Here is a 21,257-nt window from a genome sequence, read left to right on the forward strand (position 1 = left end):
GCTAAAGTGTATGCAGGATGACCCATCTCCTGTGTGACTATGCAGCATATAACATATGGTGAGCTAATTATCCAACTCTCTAATAATAGAAGGATAAATTTATTATCCTTCAATGAGACAATCAGGGTGAAAGATTGTGGAGTGCATGGTTATATATTCTAAATCATCACTCTCCTCAACTTGAAAATATCTGCGTGGAATCCCAGGCCACAAACTGGGTTTGACTATGTGGACCTCATTTTCAAGAATCACAAACCAATGAAGCATCTTTGCCTTATGCCCCCTTGTCATTCATACACGAATATCACAAGCCAGCATCTCAGGAGCAAACCCCTGAGTATAAATCATATCAGCAACACAGCATAGAGAAAGACTGTAAATTTTAGAAGTAAGAATTTTAAATCATTTTCTTCCCACCTTTGACAGATGAACTGAGAAAAAGCTGTGTACAAATACATATGTGTATATATATATTTATATATATATATATGTTAAAATATCTAAACAAGGCACCAGTTGCAACTGGAAATTTTTAAATTCAAAAGCGTTTGAATAAATTCCACTAATACTACCATTGCTTTGATCAGGCATTCCTTTTTCAGCTGCTGAATAACTCTACCTCCATTTCTTACAAAGGTGGTAAGACCTGGCTAAATTGCTCAGGATATTCTGGATAATGAAATAACACACATAAATGTGTCTTCAGATATTGAAGGAATGTTTTATGAACATAGTGGTGTCACAAATGTTAGGTCTTTGGTAGCATATCAAGGCCATTCTCTCAGGACTCTTGGATATCATATTGAGATAATTAGATAACTAATCTAACATAGATAGACAGCTCTACCCAAGGATGATTGTAACAATGTGCTTTAAATCTTTGTATCTTCAGATAATGTACGTAAGAAGCTGTTTGTGAATGGCATCACAGTGTACAAAATGCTAGCATTTTCACTAATATTAACCATGCAGTGGGTGCTCCAATGTGGATAATAGCCATCTACACTAGAATCACCTATTTTAAAGAAAAAATTCTTCTGTTGTAATTCAATAACCATCCCTCCAACTTTGATGTTGCTAGAACATCTTAAATCTCTAGTTCTAAAAGAAAATCTTAGCTCCTGAATAATTAGAGGTAATAAATATTAGCTTGTCAGGCTTCAATGTCCTCATGATCATCAAATTTGTTTTGGTCCCCTCCCAAAATTATATACTAAGGAAGCCATTAAAATGCCTTTTAATCATATGAATATTCATATACCTAACAGATTAAATAATTTCAGTCAAAATACATGTCATACAAGGTGATTCAGCCTGGAAGCCCAGGGTCATTTTTGACCATCATTATATGAAGGACATTTTATTAATCTCCACTCTGTATGTTTTTGAGAGATTCATGGTAGATGAAGACTAATATAAGGATGTCCAGCTTTCCCAGCAAATTTGACAAACAGCACACTGTTGTTTTATGCCTTAAATAGACTGGCCTGACATTCTTCCCAGAGTGTTGCTCCATCTTGGAATGGCTATGCTCCTGTTTATCAAACACAGTAAAGCTCGCACACTAGGTAAGAACATGGTCAATCATGTAGACTGTGACCCATTGATACATCATGAATTTAATTTAGTTCTACAACCAGATCATTAAAAAAAAAACAAAAAAAAAAACAACAACAAAAAAAACAGAATAAACCGGGGTAGGAAATATTAGGGTAATTACCCTAGTAAGAGAAAGATCATTTCCGTAAGCTTTTGTTTCAATCACATATCTGTGTGTATCTTATTAGATGATGATATAACTGAATGATGTATCTTATTAAGTTCCAAAGCTTTTACATGTTGGCATCAAGTTCTAGAAAAATCTAGGTGACAAATAATTGCAGTATTTCAGCATAGTGGCCAAAGCTCATACATGTATATGAAACCCAGTTTTTCTTAGAGTGTCCTATGAAACACCCAGTTTAGAATGTTTTGGGAAGCTTATTAAAATGCTGATGCAAAGTCTCATTTCAGGACTACTCTGTGACAGTCCCTAGAATTCATCCTGGCCATCTTCAGCTGTAATAAGCACCTCTGGGATTTTCCTTATGCAAAGTCTGAGGTATCACTTGTCTACCCATGTAGTCCTAGACTATCTCCCTTTTCCCCTCTTTGTCTACCTTTAGGAAGTCATAATGATCCTATATTATAACCCACCACACACTAGGCTAGCAAAGGGCCACCTACAATGCATAGTTCTGAATCAAGCACCATGTCCAGGAGGCAGGTGGCCACCCCTGCAATGCCTGCATCTAGCTGTGTGGGCTGAACACTGGCACTGATAACTCTGCAGTATCTCTGTGAAAATAATACTTGAAATAAATGTTCAGGAGTGTGACTGACAGCTTGAAGTCTTCCTTCCTCTCTCAGGAATTGCACAACATCCTTCACCATGCCATTTTACTGTGAGCAGAATCCGATAGGTTTCTGCAGTCTCTGGTGTCTGGGTAAGACAGGCTGTCAGCATGGGCATGACATGATGGAGCTATGGTTACCCACAGACCCCAGTGTTTACCCAGGACAGGCACCCAGACTATAGGCATATTGCCCAAGAATGACTCACAACCCCTCCAGCATGTGCCCGTCAGCCCAAATCTGTGAAAATCATGACAAATAGCCCACATCTTACCTGAATTCTGACAGATCAATAAATAATTGCTTAAAGGACTTTCAGTAGCTATTATCCATCCCTGGGTAGGAAATTTTTTATTCTTTACATTAATACTTGCTGCTGCTATACATGCATATCTCCTACAGCTTCCCTTGGAAATCAGGATCAATAATTTATCTCTTTGTAAATTAAATACATATGTGTGTAAAGTACACATACATACACATATATATACACACGTATTTAGTTTACATATATACACATATATATTTACTTTACACATACATGTATACACAAACATACACACACACAACACCAAAAAATATTTTTTCTTTACTCTTTCTCTGATGAAAATATTACAATACCAATGAAGAGTATACTTTACATCAACACTTCAAGTACAGACATGCATCATACAGTGGCAGAGACATAGTTCTCATATAGTTCTGACAAATGCATCATTAAGCAAATTCATCATTGTGCAATCATCATAGAGTGCACTTACACAAACCTAGATGGTGCAGCCTACTATCTACCGAGGCTATATGGTAAAGCCTATTACTCCTAGGCTACAAACCTGCACAGCATGTGACTGTACTTAGTACTTCAGGCAACTGCAAAGCAATGGCAAGTATTTGTGTATCTAGTCATATGTACACAAAGAAAAGGAACAGGAAAAATTACAGTATAAAAGATACAAACGTCCAGCTTTATAAGGCAGCTCCATTATAATCTCATAGGACCTCTGTCATATATGTGGTCCACTGTTGACCAAAATGTCATTATGTGGTCATGTCTACAATCCAAATTTTATAATAAATTAGCCCCTTTAGTTTACATTTATCTATAAACTCGGACAAATTCCTTCAACCTCCACTCATATAGCTGTAATATCAAATAACCATTTTTTAAAATTCCAAGGCTCATATTGATTTTTCTCTTCATGTGCCTACATTTTGTACTTATGAATGTCTGTTAAATATTAATTTGCCTAGAGTCTGCACTAACTAGATGTTTGCTCAGATGTTCTTTTATTCTTTTGTTTCAGAGTCTGCCCTTTCTCTCCAGCTGTTCATGAGGTTTCCATGGGGCTTTACTAAATGTCAGTAGTTTCCAAATGCAGTCCTCTGTTCCAGGTTCACCCAAGCACTGCAACTTTTATGCCTCTGACATACTTAGCTTCTCATAAAATTTCATCTGAAATATTCCTCAGCTTTAAAACAAATTTGAAAATCACTACCTGCAGTAGGAAAACCACTGCTATGTGTTCAGTAAGGCTGTTTCACTTTCTTCTTCCTGAACATATGGGGAGACTGCCCCTTAGCCCCATGTCAAGTCAGTGTGGAGATATGGGACCTGTTCTACATGCTGACCCCTAGGTCAGTGAATTAAGGAAAAGCTGCCAAGTGATCCTTCAACTCTTTTCTCCTGTGGATGCTATTGGGAAGGCCACCTATTAAGATGACAGAAGCACAAGATATTAGCAACCTGGATCCCTGAGTCTCCTCATGGAGCAAAGCTTCCCTACAGCATCACCCAAGCAGCAATAGATTTTGAATGGGCAAGAAACAAACTTTCAAGTGTTAATCCTCAAAGATTTTGTCAGTCTTCACTGACAAAAACAGAAATGGCAGAGGAAGTGGGATGCTAACCAAAATGAAAAAAACTGTGAGGTGTTCTCTTAGCAGTTGGGCAGCTAGTACATAGAATATTCTCTGGAGTCAAGTCCCAGAGGCTGAAACTGAGAATAGTTACAATGACCAATGACCAGTTTTTATATTTCACAGTTAAACAACAATTTAGATTTTAATAAAATTTGTTAAAACTGAGAGGTGGTGTGAACTATAAGAACTAATCATTCTACTTCTGTCTGATTTTTAGAGGGAGGAAATAACACTATCAATGGCAACTTTTGTGTAGGTCACTTCATAGTCTGTTCAGACACCCAAACCATATGTGGGTTTCTGTCAGAGTCGATGAAACACTTTTGTGATACCAGATATACAAAAATATACCCTATGATTTATCTATTGCATAATCCATGATGTTGTGGGTAGCAGGACACTGTTGTACCTCCAGGTGAATGGGTTGCTCCTATGCTGTTTCATAACTGGAAGAAGAGAGTGAGGAGAACCACTGCCATTCCCAACCTCCAGTAAAGCATCAACTCCATGGACACAAGATCTGGACAGAGGAACACAACATCTTCCATGTGAGGAAACGACAAAATAATTTTCACAGAGTATGTTACCTTTTACCTTTCTCACCAGTCCTACCTTATGTAGCTTCCACATATCTTAACTACATATTTCTTCTTAGGCTAAGCACATTTGCTTATTTTAAATTAAATCTCTAATATACTTTCCTTTCATCACAGTAACTTCCCTTTTATTGTCAATAATTGTTCAATCCAGATATTGATTTTAGAATTTTGTGTCATGCAATTATTTGGATGATAAACCAATATTACTTACATTTCCTTTGCCTCCTTTATAATTTTTTAATCACCCCCAAAACTATCTTTTAAATCTTCCCTAGGATTTAAGTCACCATAAAGACCAAAGTTCTGATTTTCAGTTGAAATTTCCATTTCTCTTCAATGTCCTGTCCTCTACAGTTACAAGTTGAAAAAATACATTAATTTGTGTGTTTTGAATAGCAAATATTCTTGATTAGCCTTTATATATCTAACTATGTATTTTCATGCTCTCTATATTATGTATTATAATATAGGTATATATTATACATATACATGTATAACTCAGGAATATTCTCTGCTCCTCTGTTGACAGTTATTCCATTTACAGATTGCAATCCCCAAAACTATAAACTCAGTGGGACTCAAGAGACCCAAAAGATGTCATTCACTTCACCCAGTTTACTTACAGAGGTCTTTGTTTTGTTTTGTTTGCTCAGAGATTGGCCCAAAATATTTTGGATCTTTCCACACTATTTATGTCACAAGGACAATCTCTCAGCTAAACATAAACCACTACCTTGCCTCTCTTGATGGCCACATTTGAAAAGTAAAGGCCAGCGGGTTATCTGACACCTCCTTTGTCATCAGCAGACATTATTTTGGCATGGACTTTCTGGCCCAGGATGTGGGGAATGTTGGCAAAGAGACTCTAAGGAGAGCACACTGCATTGCAATACCTTTCTGAAGCTATTAAACATGTGCTATGGAGATCTCTGGATGAAGAAATATGTTAGGTATGGAAGGGAAAATGTGGCTAGCACAATAACGCTGCTGGTTCTTCCAGCTCCACAAAAAAATAACCCAGAATGATTTTTTTTTACAGGCAGTATCAGAAGACAAGGCAATACCCACCACTATATGAACTGGGCTGCCTCCACCATTAGCCTCTGAGTGAGATTGCCATAGGACATGGGCTGCTGAATGATCTGGTAGTTCCTCATAATGAAGAAGTTCAGGGACTGGAAGTAATCACAGAAGCCCAGGAAAAGGTCAGGATCAGAGCTGCTAGGAAGAGAAGACCAAAAAAAGTGGCCAGCGGCAGGTGGAGCAGCCCCAGACAATTGAGTGCAGTGAGGGTAAGGAGGGCCACTCTGATGATCTGCAGGGGGATGAAGACCGGTCTCTTGAAGCCCATGGTGAAGACACTGCCCTCCCTTGCCTTGCTGTCTCTCAGATGGGTTAAGGAGGTCATCCCATAGAAATAATCAAAGCTATGATGAAAAGCAAGAAGTCAGTCTTGCTGTGACAGCTTATCCCAATGTGCCATTTCTCTGAGAAGACAAATGGGGGATCACTTCAGTCCCAATAAATACCCTGATTCCAATCCAAGCTTCTTTTCCCACATACTGAAAAGGAGGCTCTTTCTGACTACTTTATGAAGCTAACCTTCCTGCTCATAGGACCTTAGAGTTTTTCACTTCTTTTTCCACAAATGCTAAGGTATTACCTACTCAGTCTACCAGAAAATAGGAAGTAATTTAGTGATTCCAACAAAACAAAACAAAACAAAACAAAACAAAAAAACAAAAAAGCCCAACCAGATCAAAATGCCAAAAGAAAATACCTAACATTTTTAATGGGCAGGAAACACTCCACAGAAAATTACAAGGTTTTTTTTTTTTTTTTTTTTTTTTTTTTTTTGTCTTTTTCTTGCCCAGATGCTTTTCTGAGACAGGCCCTTAAAATTAAAGTTTTAGAAGAAACTTAATTTTGTTCCATGAATGTTAAAAGTGGAAATGAATACTTACTTCAGAACATACCCCTGAGACATGCAGAAATCACTCTCGGTAACTCAGCAATTATTTAAAGCACCTCTGAAAATGTCCTATAAAATGTTAATTAGATCACTAAATTAATGAGTGCCTCAAAAAAATGATTTTTTTAACAAGATGTTGGAAGAAAGAGACGAGTCATTTTGCTCCTCTGAGGTTCGCTAGGATTCATCTTATGACTTGCTTAGACTCCCGTTCTTCATGCAGTCAGGAAGGTGTCAATCCTATCTACAGTATAAAATCAGTGAGTGTGTCAACCATGACAAATTCTGACATAATTTTAGTACTGGAAAGTAAAATGAAAATTTTTATCAATAGCATGATGTGTATATATAGTTTTGTGTGTTCTATCTATATGTCTATCTTTCATCTGTTACATCTATCATCTATTTCATCTATCTATCTATCTATCTATCTATCTATCTATCTATCTATCTATCTATATTTCATCCATCCATCCATCCATCCATCCCATCTGTCATCTTTGCCTCTCTCGTTGCATTTATTTATTGATAATATCTATCTATCTAGCTATCTATCATCTATTTTATCCATCTATCCATCCATCTATCTCATCTTTGTCTCTTTCTGCATCTATCTATATATCGATGTATATATGTATCTCTCTATTTATATTTCTATCTGTTTCTCTATGTGTCTCTTTATTATCTATCTAGGTAGCTAGGTAATTAGCTACCTAGTTAGCTATCATCTATTCCATCCATCCATCCATCCATCCATCCATCCATCCATCACATCTATATCATCTTTGTCTATCTATCTATCTATCTATCTATCTATCTATCTATCTATCCATTCATCAACGCTTTCTTCCAACTATCCATTCATCCATTTATCCATCTATCATAAGGAATTATCTAAGTATCTATTTATCTCTACACACACACACCAGACAAAACACACACACACACACACACACACACACACACACACACACACACACACATCTATACATTCAAGTAGTCCAGGTAAGCTCATTGTGGTTTTAACCTAGAATTGAAATCATTTTGTTCCCAATTAAAATTGTTCAAAGTATACCATTGATGTTATCCCTAAGATAACTGTCATGATGCTCTCTCCCACTCTTCTACGAACTTTGTCCAAGTCCTCCCTGCTGTTCCTCAGATGCCCATACCTATTAGCACTGTTGAATAGCCTTCAACCTTCAGAAACTTGGCAAAGGTAATCTCATTGGTGAGAAGTCCTCCCGAAGAGGCTTTGAGGAGGAAACCTCCAGTGCAGGACCAAGATGCCATTCCTGAACCAGGAAAAAATCAACCTTAGGAACCAGGAGATACCTGGAGGTGAGAAACTGTCCCAAAGGAGACCACAGCCCCTGCAATGCAGTTAGGAGGTTACCTGATCAGACAGGCTACCAGCCAGTCATGAAGGCTGCCCTGCTTGGTGTGCACAGCGGTGATGCTGCCAAGTGCTGAGTGAGTTTCACTCCCTCACTGGCCAACCAGTCAATATTGGGAGTCCTAGAAAAAAGAATGATAGTATTTGTGATCATTTTCATTTATTGTTCATTTATTTATTTTTGAGGCATGGTCTCACTCTATACCCAGGATGGAGTGCAGTAGTGCGATCTCCGCTCACTGCAACCCCCAACTTCTGAGAGTTCAAGCAGTTCTCCCAACTCAGCCTCGTGAGTAGCTGTGACAACAGGCAAGCACCACCACGCCTGGGCAATTTTTATATTTTTTGGTAGAGACAGGGTTTCGCTATGTTGACCAGGCTTGTCTCAAACTCCAGACTTTAAGTGATCTGCCTGCCTCAGCCTCCCAGAGTGCTTGGATTAAAGATGTGAGCCACCGTGCCCAGCCGCCTTGTGATAATTTTCAAAATGAAACTGTGCTGTGGCTCTTTATAGTAAGAAACTTTTCAACGAGCAAGGGTGAGTCTGGGGTTATGAGGGGTAGAGAGAAAAAATGAGATGCAGAGGAAGCAGGAAAGAAGTGATACAGAACCAAGACTCAAACTACAACAAAACCATGGAGATATGTGAATGATGAAGGTAGGACATCCCCAGAAGGTCCATTCATGCTATAGAGGGCTGTGAGCTCCTGGTCCCACTAGCCCCGAGTTTGAAGAGAGAAACCAAGTCTTAGAAATGGTATACTACAAGGAGGGAAGTTACTCCCACTCACATCTTCCAAGTTTCTCTGTTTCCCAAAAAGAGAAATCTGCAGGGTCAATCCGACTCCCCTCTTCCCAACACAGCCAAAGGGAATAACAACAACCAGCTTTAATAAGCCCCTGCCTAATTTCCTCATGCCCCCAGGGACAGGAAATATTCAGACTCCATCTGCCTCAACAGTGAGCATCAATAAGTGGGTTAATATGCTCCAGGGAAAAGGCACAAACATTATAGTGAAGAAATTAGATGTTGTGATCCCCGCATACCCTTTGTTGGCTTATTTTTTAATACACTTTATAAATACTTGTTATGAGCTCACTTGTAAAGTGATACCTTATGCAAGATAAGCCACCCTGGTGCCTTTTCTCCATGAATGGATAGGCTGATCATCGTTTGGAAGTCATTTAGGAATTAATATATTTTAGTTTTTGGACCATACTAAGCTATACCGCACAAGATATATCCCAGATCCTCCACTGGGAATCCTGGAATCCCTTTCTCCCTACCTGGCTAGTCATCTGCCATCCTTCAGTTCCAGGTACAGATGAAATTCTCATGGGCCTCCAGTGCTCTTCCTTGTTTATGCAAGGAACTGACCTGTATTTAGGAGAGTAGTCCATACTCCACCAACCCACCAGCTTCCTCACTGTGAGGCAATGATATGGCTAACTAGGCTCCCCTCCAAGATGGCTGCCTGTGGGGTGGGAGTATACATCTTGTTCATTGGTCCTATGGCTTCCCTAGAGCAATACTCTCCCAGAGTAGTGCTGCAGTGATGCATAGCTTGAAGGGGGAAATACTTCCTTTGGATCTGTAATGTCAAATTAGTGGCCATTTATTAATTTAGTGAATGTGTTTAATTATCAGTATTTCTACTTTGCTGTTTTCTTAAAGAGTGAGCTGCTTAGAAGATGGAGAGGGTTTTTGCATTTGAATTAAACCTCCTAGTGTCTATACCCGCCCATGAAAAAAATATGACTATTTTGGGGTGTGATATTACAAACTATAATATGAGAAATGTAACTCAGAAAAAACGGGACTCTAACATAGAGCCCAAGACAGATCTAGGGTTGATATTGCTATCAATTCTTCCATGGGACTTTTAGACATTTTTTCTTTTGATAATTGGTAAAGAGTTAACTTTAAAGACTTGGCTCTAACTTTTTAATTAAGACATCTTGGTAGGAACAGTTATCTATTATCTCAATACACCTTAGGAATACATAAAGTTAAAAAAAGATAAAATAAAAAACGGAATAAAATTGTGACACTGGTAAGAAAAACTAAATTAAAAAGATCTATATCACAGATGTAAAAAGTAATCTGTAAAAGTTTTAAAAATGCAGGCAAAAGGTGAGGCAGAAAACATACATAGATAATTAATTAAAAGTGCTCTCTTAAAACTGAGATCTTATCTTTGCGTATGCTTTTTAAAATTTAAGCAACATCATAGGTCAATCTAATTTTAAAAAAGTAAAAAGCAATGTTTCGCAAAAGTTCAGGTTGAAAGTGAGACACATTTGGCTATGTCTTGTGGGGAAGATTTTCTTCAACATTATGATTTATGTGTTTACTGAGGAGCTGCCTTTCCAACCTGAGAGTCCTGTTCCCATAGCACCCAGGATCTCCAATGCCAAGGTCGTTCAGCCATGACCAGGATGATGTTCGGCCTTGATGCTGCATGGCTCTCAGCTTCTCACAGAAAGAACAGTAGGTGGAAAGGAATCTTCTTCTTCCTGTAAAGGACACGGACACAAAAAGGAAATGAACAATGCTGGCTTGTGGTTGGCTGTGACCCTCCACCTCTTGGACCCCTTTCCTTCCTTGCACAAAGTGACTGGAGCAGCCATTCTTAAAACTTGCCTTTGTCACACAATATGTGCAAGAAAGACACTTGTCTTTGCTCAAGCAATCCTCCTGCATCAGCCTCCCAAGTACCTGGGACTATAGGCATGTGCCACCATGCCCAGCTACTTTTTGTATTTTTCGTGGAGATGAGGTCTTGCTATATTACCCAAACTGGTGTTGAACTCCTGGGCTCAAAAGATCCTTATGTCTCAGCCTTTCAAAGGACTAAGTTGTGATGCCTGTCCTGGCTTAGTAGCTTTTTAAGGGAAACATGGAAACCTTTCAAAACTCAAAGTGCACAAGGTCACCAGCCTGGGGCAGCTCTTTGTGCTGGAAAATATACAGAGGGAAGAGAATTCATCCATTGTCCATGTCTGCCATCTCAACACTCTCTCACCTCACTGCATTTCATTCCTTCCAAGAATAACAGGTGGAGGAAGCTTCAGGGAGAATGGCAGCTTGAACACACACACAATGCCTCTTTTGTGTGGAGGTCCGTGTGTGTGTTCCATAGCCTGTCTCCCCTTGAGTCAGAGTCCCTCTTGTTGAGGGGGTTGCTGGCTTTCTACTTCATTTTGTAGTTTGCCTCTCTTCTGATTCCTGCGGTTTTGCTGACCCACCTGCAACAGGTTCTCTATTCAGAACCAGAGTTTATGTTGAGCAAATATGAGTAGGTTACTCAACATGTTTCCCAGACAGAGAAAGGCCTGGCTTGGTTTCTTTGAAGGTGGTAGGTAGGTGTGTGGTGTGGTAGCCCTAGATCTTACTCAATATCAATGTCTTTCTAGTCTTCTCCCCATAAGCTGTGGTAGGCAGTATCTCTCCCACCTCCTGGTTCAGAGTCCTGAGCCAGGTTCTTGCTCTCAAAAACTTCTTGGCTGATTGTGGTGGCTCACACCTATAATCCTAGGACTTTGGGAGGCTGAGGCAGGCAGATCACTTGAAGTCAGGAGTTTGGAATGAGACTGCCCATCATGGAGAAGTCCCGTTTTTACAAAAAATACAAAAATTAGCCAGCCATGGTGGCATGTGCCTCTAACCCCAGCTACTTGAGAGGCCGAGGCAGGAGAATCGCTTGAACCCAGGAGGCAAATGCTGCAGTAAGTTGAGATCGTGCCACTGCACTCCAACTGGGGTGACAGAGAGAGACTCCCTCTCAAAAAAAAAAAAAAAAAAAAAATCAAAAATCAAAAAACAAAAACAAACTTCCAGAGCCAAGTCTCTGCTGTACTGACCCTGACATCAGGAGACAGAACTCATTACTTTCTCTTTCTGTTTCTCACCTTCCCAGGGGGAAAAAATATACATATATTCTTTATTTTTCTCACTAGCCCAGGAAAAAAATTCATGACATTCAGTTTAGGTGGTGGTGGGGTGGGTAGCGGTTAACCATATCAGCTCTCTGAATCTTAGTTTCCTTAACTGTAAAGTGAAAGAAATTGAACATTTTTTTCATTTTATTAAGTAATTTTATTTTTATTTATTTTCTTTTAAAAAATAATTGAGACAGGGTTCTGGCTCTGTTGCCCAGGATGGAGTGCAATCATGTGATTATAACTCACTGCAGCCTCCAACTCCTGGGCTCAAGTGATTCTCCCACTTTAGCCTCCTGAGCAAGCTAGAATTACAGTTGCACACTGCCATGCCTGGGTAATTTTTTTTTTTTGTTATGTTTCAGAGTCAAGGACCTTACTATGTTGCCCAAGCTGGTCTCGAACTTTTGGGCTCAAGTGCTCCTCCCACATCATCCTCCTGAGTATCTGGTATGATGGTGAGCAACACTGGGCTTGGCTAATTTATTTTCAATTATTATTGAGGAGACAGGGTCTTGCTATGTCACCCAAGCTGGTCTCAAACTCCTGGGCTCAAGTGATCCTCCTACCTTGGCCTCTCAAAGGACAAGAATTATAGGTATGAGCCACTGTGCTCAGCTTAATTTTACTTACTTTTAATTTTTTAAATGTGTGCAGATTTAGGGGGTATAGTACAGATATCTTACATGCATGTGTACTGGTGGAGTCTGGGCTTTTAGTGTACCTATTTGTTCTCTCCTGACACTGGACTCTTATTGCTGCATATGTGGAGCACTGATCGCCCTTCAGCATGTAAAGTGGCATGTGAGCTTGACCTTACTCTGCATCTGCTCTTGCACTCACACCAGACTTAGTGCATGTGGGTAGCACCCCCAGAGTCACTGAGGACACTTGGCATCAACGCCAGTGCACACAGTATGGCAGAATCTCTTACCTGGCTTTCCAGCAACACCTATCAGAGTGAGCTGTTCCCTCGCTCAAGTATGCACTCCTCTTTGAACACACTCCCTGAGGTTCCTATTGTGTCCCTCCTTCTGCAGAGTGTCTATTTGCTGGTTCTTCCTCATTCATGGACCTCAGAATCAGGATCACAACCCCACATAATTACAAAGGCTGGATGGGAGATGGGAAATGGCCTGGGTTTAGCAATTGATATGGGGAGGGGACTTTGCCAACCCAGAGCTTGCACCCATCCTGAAAAATGTTATCTTGTAGTGGCTTCCAATTTTTGAAGAGAAGACAGACACACAGATTTTCCTCCAGTTATATGACCATTAGTTTAATAATTTAAACAAATGTGTAGGCTAACTTGGTGCAAATACTCAAAGAAACAATCAAACAATGACTATACGTATTTCCTGACCTGGTGCCACTTCTTAGTGTCCATTGTCCATTGTCCAGTTCGTAAGTCTCAAGACACTTTCTGCTTTTCCTAAATATTGTAAGCCTCAAGACACTTTCTGCTTTTGTGATCTCCTCTTTACCTTTATGAAATACACATGCTGTCTTGGTGAGATTAAATACCAAATGAATGCTAAGAAACACCACAGTTTTTCATCCAGAGAGACTGAATGTCCAAACAATGAATTAGATTCTCCATACGGACATCTACCTGGTGTCTTGAATTTAACATGTTCAAACAGAGATTATGAATGTAAAAAGCACTCTGCTATTATTATGTGAAACTATTTTTGCCATTGAGTCTAAAGGCCCCCAATTTAGTTTAATGTGCTTAAATGCTAAATACAGACAAAGCTGGTGCAAAGTAACTTCTTAATGAATTCCTCATGTAAGACTGAATGAAATAATCCAACTACACAATGCCTTCATGTCAAAGACTTTGTCCATCTTAATGGTTAGGCTAATATTTACGCTTTGAAAAAAAATGAGAAATAACCTCTTTTTTTAAAACCATGGTTTAAGACTGTGGACTTGCACAATGAGAAGCTGGAATGAACTTAAACACTGGCTTCAGAGCGTACCGCAATATGCAGATAGTATAATTTCAGTTAAAAAATGCCTTGCAAATCCCACATCCCAATTCTTTTATTTTCAGACGGGTAAACTAAGACTCAGAGAGATTGGCTGGTCATGGGGGCTCGCACATATAATCCCAGTGCTTTGGGAGGCTGAGGAGGGAGGACTGCTGAAGCTCAGGAGGTTGAGTCCAGACTGGGAAATATGTAAGATCTTGTCTCTAAAAAAATAAAAATAAAAATTATTTGGGCATGGTAATGCACGCCTGTGGTCCCAGTTACTTGGGAGGCTAACACAGGAGAACTGCTTGAGCCCAGGAGTTCCAGACTGCAGAGGGCTGTAATGATGCCACTGTTCTCCAGCCTGGTGACAGAGTGAGACTCTCTAATTAATTTATTTATTTATTAAATACAGAATACAGACTTTGTACCAAAAAAACCTGGCATGAATGTAAAGGCTGGCTTGATATAATATAACAACATTCATATAATATTCAGGTAAGACAATATCAGTTAGAAAAGACCAGGCAAATCATGCATCTCAATTCTCTTACTTTCAGAAGGGAAAACAAAGACCCAGAGAGATTCAGTGAACTGCTGTAGTCATACTCACAGCAAGCTGTGGTTTCTAGACTAGCACCCAGGACTCCTTATGGCTCTTCTCTCTCAGATTGTCCCTGGAACCCAGTATTTCTAATGGGCTTTTCAGCATTCCACATGGTGGAGACTTCAGTGCTTTTCTAATTACTCAAGCAGTTCCCTTAGCTACTGAATACTGCCTGTCATTTCCCAGGGCTCTGTACTGATGCCTCCTGTTCCTGCTGATAGAAACAGGTCCTGTCTAAAAACGTCACAACCACTGCCCACCCAGACTGAGTCCCACCACTGGTGGCTGATGATGAGGATACGGAGCTCTGTCTCATGGACTTTGGGGTTTAATACTGCTAAAGCCCCTACTGCTGCCAGATGGCTGGCTCTTGCACTGGTTGTTCCTGAAGCTGCCAGCTATATGCTGTTGATGCCCTAAGTCCTAACATTTCTTGTGGATTTCAGTAAAAGCGCACTTCACTTTTTCCCCCTTGGAACCTGATAATTAGGTAGACTTCCCTGTTGAGTGATCAATGGACATGGGTCTGAATGTCAACAGATTTCTCTAATCAGGCTACCTGGCTGTGGCCCATACTGCTTCTCAGCCTGAACTTGGAAGGAATTCCTTCTCAATAGGCTTTTTTATCTGAGTAAAACAGACTTCTGTGGTGCTTCTACCTTGGGTCCTGAAGATATGTCTGTACCCTGGATAGAATACACCTTAGGCATAGGTTGGGCTGGAAAGTATAAATGCATGCTATATGCCAATTATGTCTTTAAAAATAAGCCTTGTTCTGATTAAAAATGGGTGGTAGGTTATTATTTTTAAAAAATAAGTACTCAATCCCAGGGGAATTGGAAATAATTGTTTAATAGATACTGAATTTCAGTTTTGCAAGATGAAAATAATTCTAGAGATAAAGAGTGGTGATGGCTGCACAACAGTGTGAACATACTTAATACCACTTAAAAAAAGGCTAAGATGATAAATGTTATGTTATGTGTATTTTGCCACAATTATAAATAACCAATCTTAAAAAACAAATAAGTTAAGAAAAAATCTTATAATGTTAGATTTGAAATGGAAATATTAAAATGAACTTTTTAGTTAAAAAAAATATGGCTGGGAGTGGTGGCTCATGTCTATAATCCCAGCACTCTGGGAGGCCGAGGCAGTCCAGATGTCAGGAGTTCGAGACCAGCCTAGCTCACATGGTGAAACCTCATCTCTACTAAAAATACAAAAAACAGCTGGGCGTCGTGGTATGTGCCTGTAATACCACCTACTCCAGAGGCTGAGACAGGAGAATCCCTTGAACCCAGGAGGAAGAGGTTGCAATGAGCCAAGATCATGTCACTGTGCTCCAGACTAGCTGACAGAGCAAGACTCTGTTTCAAAACAACAACAACAACAACAACAACAACAAAATGCAATCCTTTCTCTGACCCACCGGTATTGAATGAGGCCATGTAATTTGCACTGGCTTTATAGAAACCACAGTATACTTGTTCAGCCTTGATTTGGGGCTTGACCATGTGATTTGGCTTAGCTAATGGGATGCTATCAGATGTAAGAGAAGCAGAAACATTATGCTTGCATGTTTAGCCTGGCCCGTTGTACTTTTGTCATTACCACAAGAAGCACTTTCTCTAGTATGTGGTACCTCCCTTTCTGCCTGAGCCCCAGAATAAATGCATTTGTAGCAGACACAGCCCAACAGGCAGCTTGGAGCTTGTTTGTTTCAGCCAACAGAAAAACCAGTGAGAATATACACTGTTGTGTTAAACTGTTGAGCTTCGGAGTGTACATGACATTATTGTGGTAACAATTTACTGAGACACTATATTATCTGAATTGTCAGTTTGCAAAAACAGACAAAAGCTATGAACTGCAAATATTGATATAATATACATAATTAGGGTCCAGAGAAAATCAACAACATTTTGAAGTGGATTTTTTTTGGTCTGTTTTCATGTGTATTCACCTTGACTTCCCATAAAGTATTTATAATCCCTTAATTTTCCTTTGCAATTCTCCCCCATGGCTCTCTGAGTGAATAAATATTCACTAAATTACTTAATTCAGCCTTGGTAAAGGAGTACACACAAATGCAAATTAGACAGTCAGGATAATGGGTTCCGTTATATGTCATGAATGGCATTAAATCAGGATTTCTCAATCTCTGCACTATTGACATTTGGGGACAGATGATTCTTAGTGTAGGGGCCTGTCCTGTGCATTGCAAGATATTCAGCTTATCTCTAGCCTCTACCCACTATATGCCAGTAACATGTATAACTCCCCTCAGTTATGAGATCCAAAGATGTCTCCAGACTGTACCAGCCACTGCTGAGAGAAAGGGAGACAAAAATTTCTGCTGCTTGAATACTACTCTATTACAGCAAAAAAGGAAGCTGGGGTGAGAGAGTAGAGATTCAGTAATGAGAAAGAAGTCATTGTCAACTACGTTTTCCTCTTAGCTCCAAGAGAAGTATTTTTTCTTACAACATCCTACATAGTTGTTCCATGCAATCATTAACTCTATGTTCTTGCAGCTGCACACTAGTAGAATGTGAAGTATTTTCAGAAGCATGCTATTTTTTAAAGAAGACCCATTAAATGTGGGAAGCTATGTGACTGGCAGTCCGGGGGTACTTCCTTCACACATGACATTACTAATCATAGTCAATCACCTCTCTCTCTCTCCTGATCCACTCAATTCTCCTTATCTACATTGAGTTGGTACTTTTGTTATTCAGTTAGATTCCTAAGCTTTGGAAGGTGATTGAGTGATTGATTCTCTTACTCTTATTTATTCAAATAAATAGGGCAAAATAGTTTTTTTGTTTGTTTGCTTTAAGTCTCTTCACTTTTATCTCCTTGGGAGACTAAAGTCCATGGGACTAATCCTAGAATTCAAGGATGTGTTTGATGGTCATTCACTTTCTATGATAGGGGGAAATGTTTACATGAAAACACACACATGCACACACACACAGACATGTATTTGGTATATTCAGATTATTCAGCTTAGTTCTATCATTATTACCACAGAATTATTTTATGTGACACACATTTCATTTATAATTTATGACATTCACTTGACATGAATTCTATAGAAAGTCTAGAAAAAAATGATATAGTCCTTAGCATAGACTTTGCCTCTTCTCTCTTTTAAAAGAGGCCAGAAATAAAACTACCCCTTATCTCATCATAAAATTATTATTTTGCAGTTAAGGATCTGTGATGGCTTCACACTGGCCTAAGACAGACACTGAGAGTGTTACTAATGGATCATCTCCTTCCCAGGTGAGAATTATCATCCCCTGAACATCATTAACATAAAATCCCATGCAGTACCCTGCTACCTTCCTTGCAGACTGTGAACACTGTGCTGGGCAGGACCCGCAGCTAAGTTGAGAGTCTCTCCCAAATCTTAAGTCCTTAAACACAAACTTGGTAACAAAGAGCAAACTGGCTTATCTTGTAAACAGGCTTTTTAAGGCTAGACTCAAGATGATGTGTGCTCCAACACATTTTGTCGTGTGTTTTTTGTTTGTTTGTTTGTTTTAGAAACACTATCCCTTTCTTGGAAAAGCTATTTTGAGACAATTCTTCATTGCATTCAACATCATTAACTCTTTGGCTGACAAATCTAGGCTCCAATTCCACATCCGTGATACAGAAATCGGAAGTATGAGCAAAAGTATCTGTAAAAGTACTGCATGCTTCTCTTTAAACAGCTAGATGAATGTAATAAAAGGTGAACTTTCCCATCTTTAAAAACTGCAATCATAACAATGGACCTCATATTGGAGTGAGGTGAGGAAAGGCTGAAGAATGAAAGAAGGGCAGAGATAATTTGGAGAGGCCAATCTTCAGCCCCCATCCCCAGCTTCCATGTGACTTATCTAGGGATTCCTTGCATGGGAGGAAGTTCCTTGTATGGGAGGAAGAAGTTCTCCTTTTATTATCACTGTGCATTTCTTTCTCAGCACTGATGATACAAGCAACTGCAGTTTAGGTTATTTTGTGTTTAATCTTCCCTGCTACACTGGAAACATTCTGCGGGCAGGAAGAAGTCTAAATGCCTCCTGGCTATGTCCCTACCATCCACTCTCACGCTTGGCACACACTAGATAGTCAATATTTGTAAACTGAGCCAATGAGTAAATAATCACAGAGAAGTTTTGTAAATCAGAGATCAGAGGATTGTTCCCCTTCCTAATTGGACTGTAGATACCATGTGAGCAGGAGCTGGTTGAGCAAGTATCAAAGGAAGACATATTAAATCAAACATGTATGTTTATTCTGTTTAATTAAAAGGCCCTCATGCCATTTCAACCAGAGAAGAAATTAAGCAGGGCCACGCACCAGTTTTTAAATGATTGGAAGGTTTTACAGGGTACAGAGAAGATTCAAATTTAGCATCCGTCTTTAAATATGAAGTGTGAGACACACTGGATGATTTAAAGATAACCAACAACACCATTAATAATGCCCATGAAAAGCTCAGGGTTGGAGAATCAGGAGTCCCTAAGTAGATTTAATGCCTTACAAATCCATAACTAATTTTAGAAATTTGCAAAAGAATGAGCTTAATAACCTGTCTCTGTAAGAGTGCAATATATAGTATTCATATCAGAGAAGGCTAGAGGCAGCAGGCTGTGTTCTGTGTATCTACTTCATTACTAGGTTCATGTTTCACTAGATACAGAAAATAAATACACAATTTTTATTATATTAAAATAATAATTGAGGGCTTAGTATGTACCAAGCCCTGCAACTGCTTTACCTACTTCTTAACCAATTTCGCCTGTGTGAAAAAATAACAGGGGAACACATTTTTATCATGAGTGATATTTGACTTAAGGACCTCAGATTTTGTTGATAGTGTTTCTCAGCCTCAACACTATTGACATGGGGACTAAATGAGTCTTTATTGGTGGGGAGGGGAGTTGTTTTGTGCATTGTAGGATATTTAGCAACATCCCTGGCTTCTACTCACAAAACCCCAACAGGATGCTTCCCCCAACCCTCTCTGTTCTCCCCTAGTTGTGAAATAAATGTGTCTTCCAGATACTGCCAAATATCCTCTGGGGCACACAAGTGCCCCTGGTTGAAACCACTGCATTACTGCTAGCATGTTACCCTCCCTGTTGAAAGGAGGGGCCAGCTGGGATTCCTGAGTCAAGTAAAGGCTCAGAAAGCTGTGAAACTCACTTATTTCCTGCTTCAGGACTTACTTTTGTCCTGGATGAATAATATTAAAGTTATATTCTTAACAGCAAGATTTATGCATGGGTTTTCTTCCCCAAGAAAGCCATAGACAGCAAAAATTTTGCTGTAAGCTTCCCTGTGTCCTCTCTCCCTCTCTCCCTTCCCCGTGTCCTCTCTCCCTCTCTCCCTTCCCCGTCCCCTAAAACTAAAAGGAATGTTAAAGACCTGTTTTTCTGTGACCAGTGGTCCTTATCTATGCTCCCAATTCCAATTCCTTGTGAACATACTTTGTAAAGTCCTGTAAAATCCTGTCTCCTTTACCATGCTGCTACAAGGTCAAAAGGTAGATAAAACCTAAGTTGCAATTTTGGTTTTCCTCAAAATCTAAGGCTTGTCACAAAATAATTTACTGTTTTTTTTTCTTGCTTGGTTAACATCTTCCCTCTGGACGTAATTCCCACCTTAAAGAGTTTAAAAGGCAACTGCATAATCGAACTCTGGCTACCCACTCAGGACCCCTTCCATGCTGTGGAAGCTTTGTACTGTTACTCTGCTCAATAAAGCCTACAGCTTTTTTTTTTTTTAATCTTGGTCCATGTCTCCATCACTCGCCACAAGCAGCCACCACACAAATTCTTTGGTGTGTCTAAGGCAAGAACCTTTGGCATTACAATATCTTCTGTAGCATTTTCACCTCCTGTACATAACAGAATTGCAATTTATTTCTTCTGCTCCTGTACATAGGCAGACGGGCATCTACCAAAGGATTTGGAAATGACAAACCATTTGAGTAGGTGAAAATTTCTTGTTTGCAACCACAAGTACATTTCAATTCTAACAGACAATCTTCGTTAGGTATAATATACTTCTACAAGTTATAGAAGCCCTTAAATTCCAATGCACATAGGCAACCATCTCCAAAAAGGCTTTTCGAGGCAAACATTAGGCTGAAAATATTTCTTCTTCTCATACCTTTCCAGTTGCTTATTCCACCATTTGTCCATGTGGCAAATCTTTCGCTAGCTTGAATTTTTATCAAGAGTTATCCTATGCACAACAGCATCGTGCTCCTTGCCAGTCTGAACCCAAATTAAAAAATCCAGCCAGGAGTGGTGGCTCATGCCTGTAATCCCAGCACTTTGGAAGGCCGAGGCAGGTAGATCATGAGGTCAAGACATCAAGACTATCCTGGCCAACATGATGAAACCCCATCTCTACTAAAAATACAAAAATTAGCTGGGTGTGGTGG

The 21,257-nt window shown here is 39.5% G+C and overlaps 1 pseudogene; it reads right to left on the minus strand.

The window, feature by feature from the left end:
• Positions 1-21,012, minus strand: part of LOC100611199 (steryl-sulfatase-like) — a 33,640-nt pseudogene extending 12,628 nt beyond the window's left edge.
• Positions 21,013-21,257: the final 245 nt, after the last annotated feature.

The sequence above is a fragment of the Pan troglodytes genome, chromosome Y (genome assembly GCF_028858775.2).
Source record: "Pan troglodytes isolate AG18354 chromosome Y, NHGRI_mPanTro3-v2.0_pri, whole genome shotgun sequence".
Classification (NCBI taxonomy): Eukaryota; Metazoa; Chordata; class Mammalia; order Primates; family Hominidae; genus Pan; species Pan troglodytes.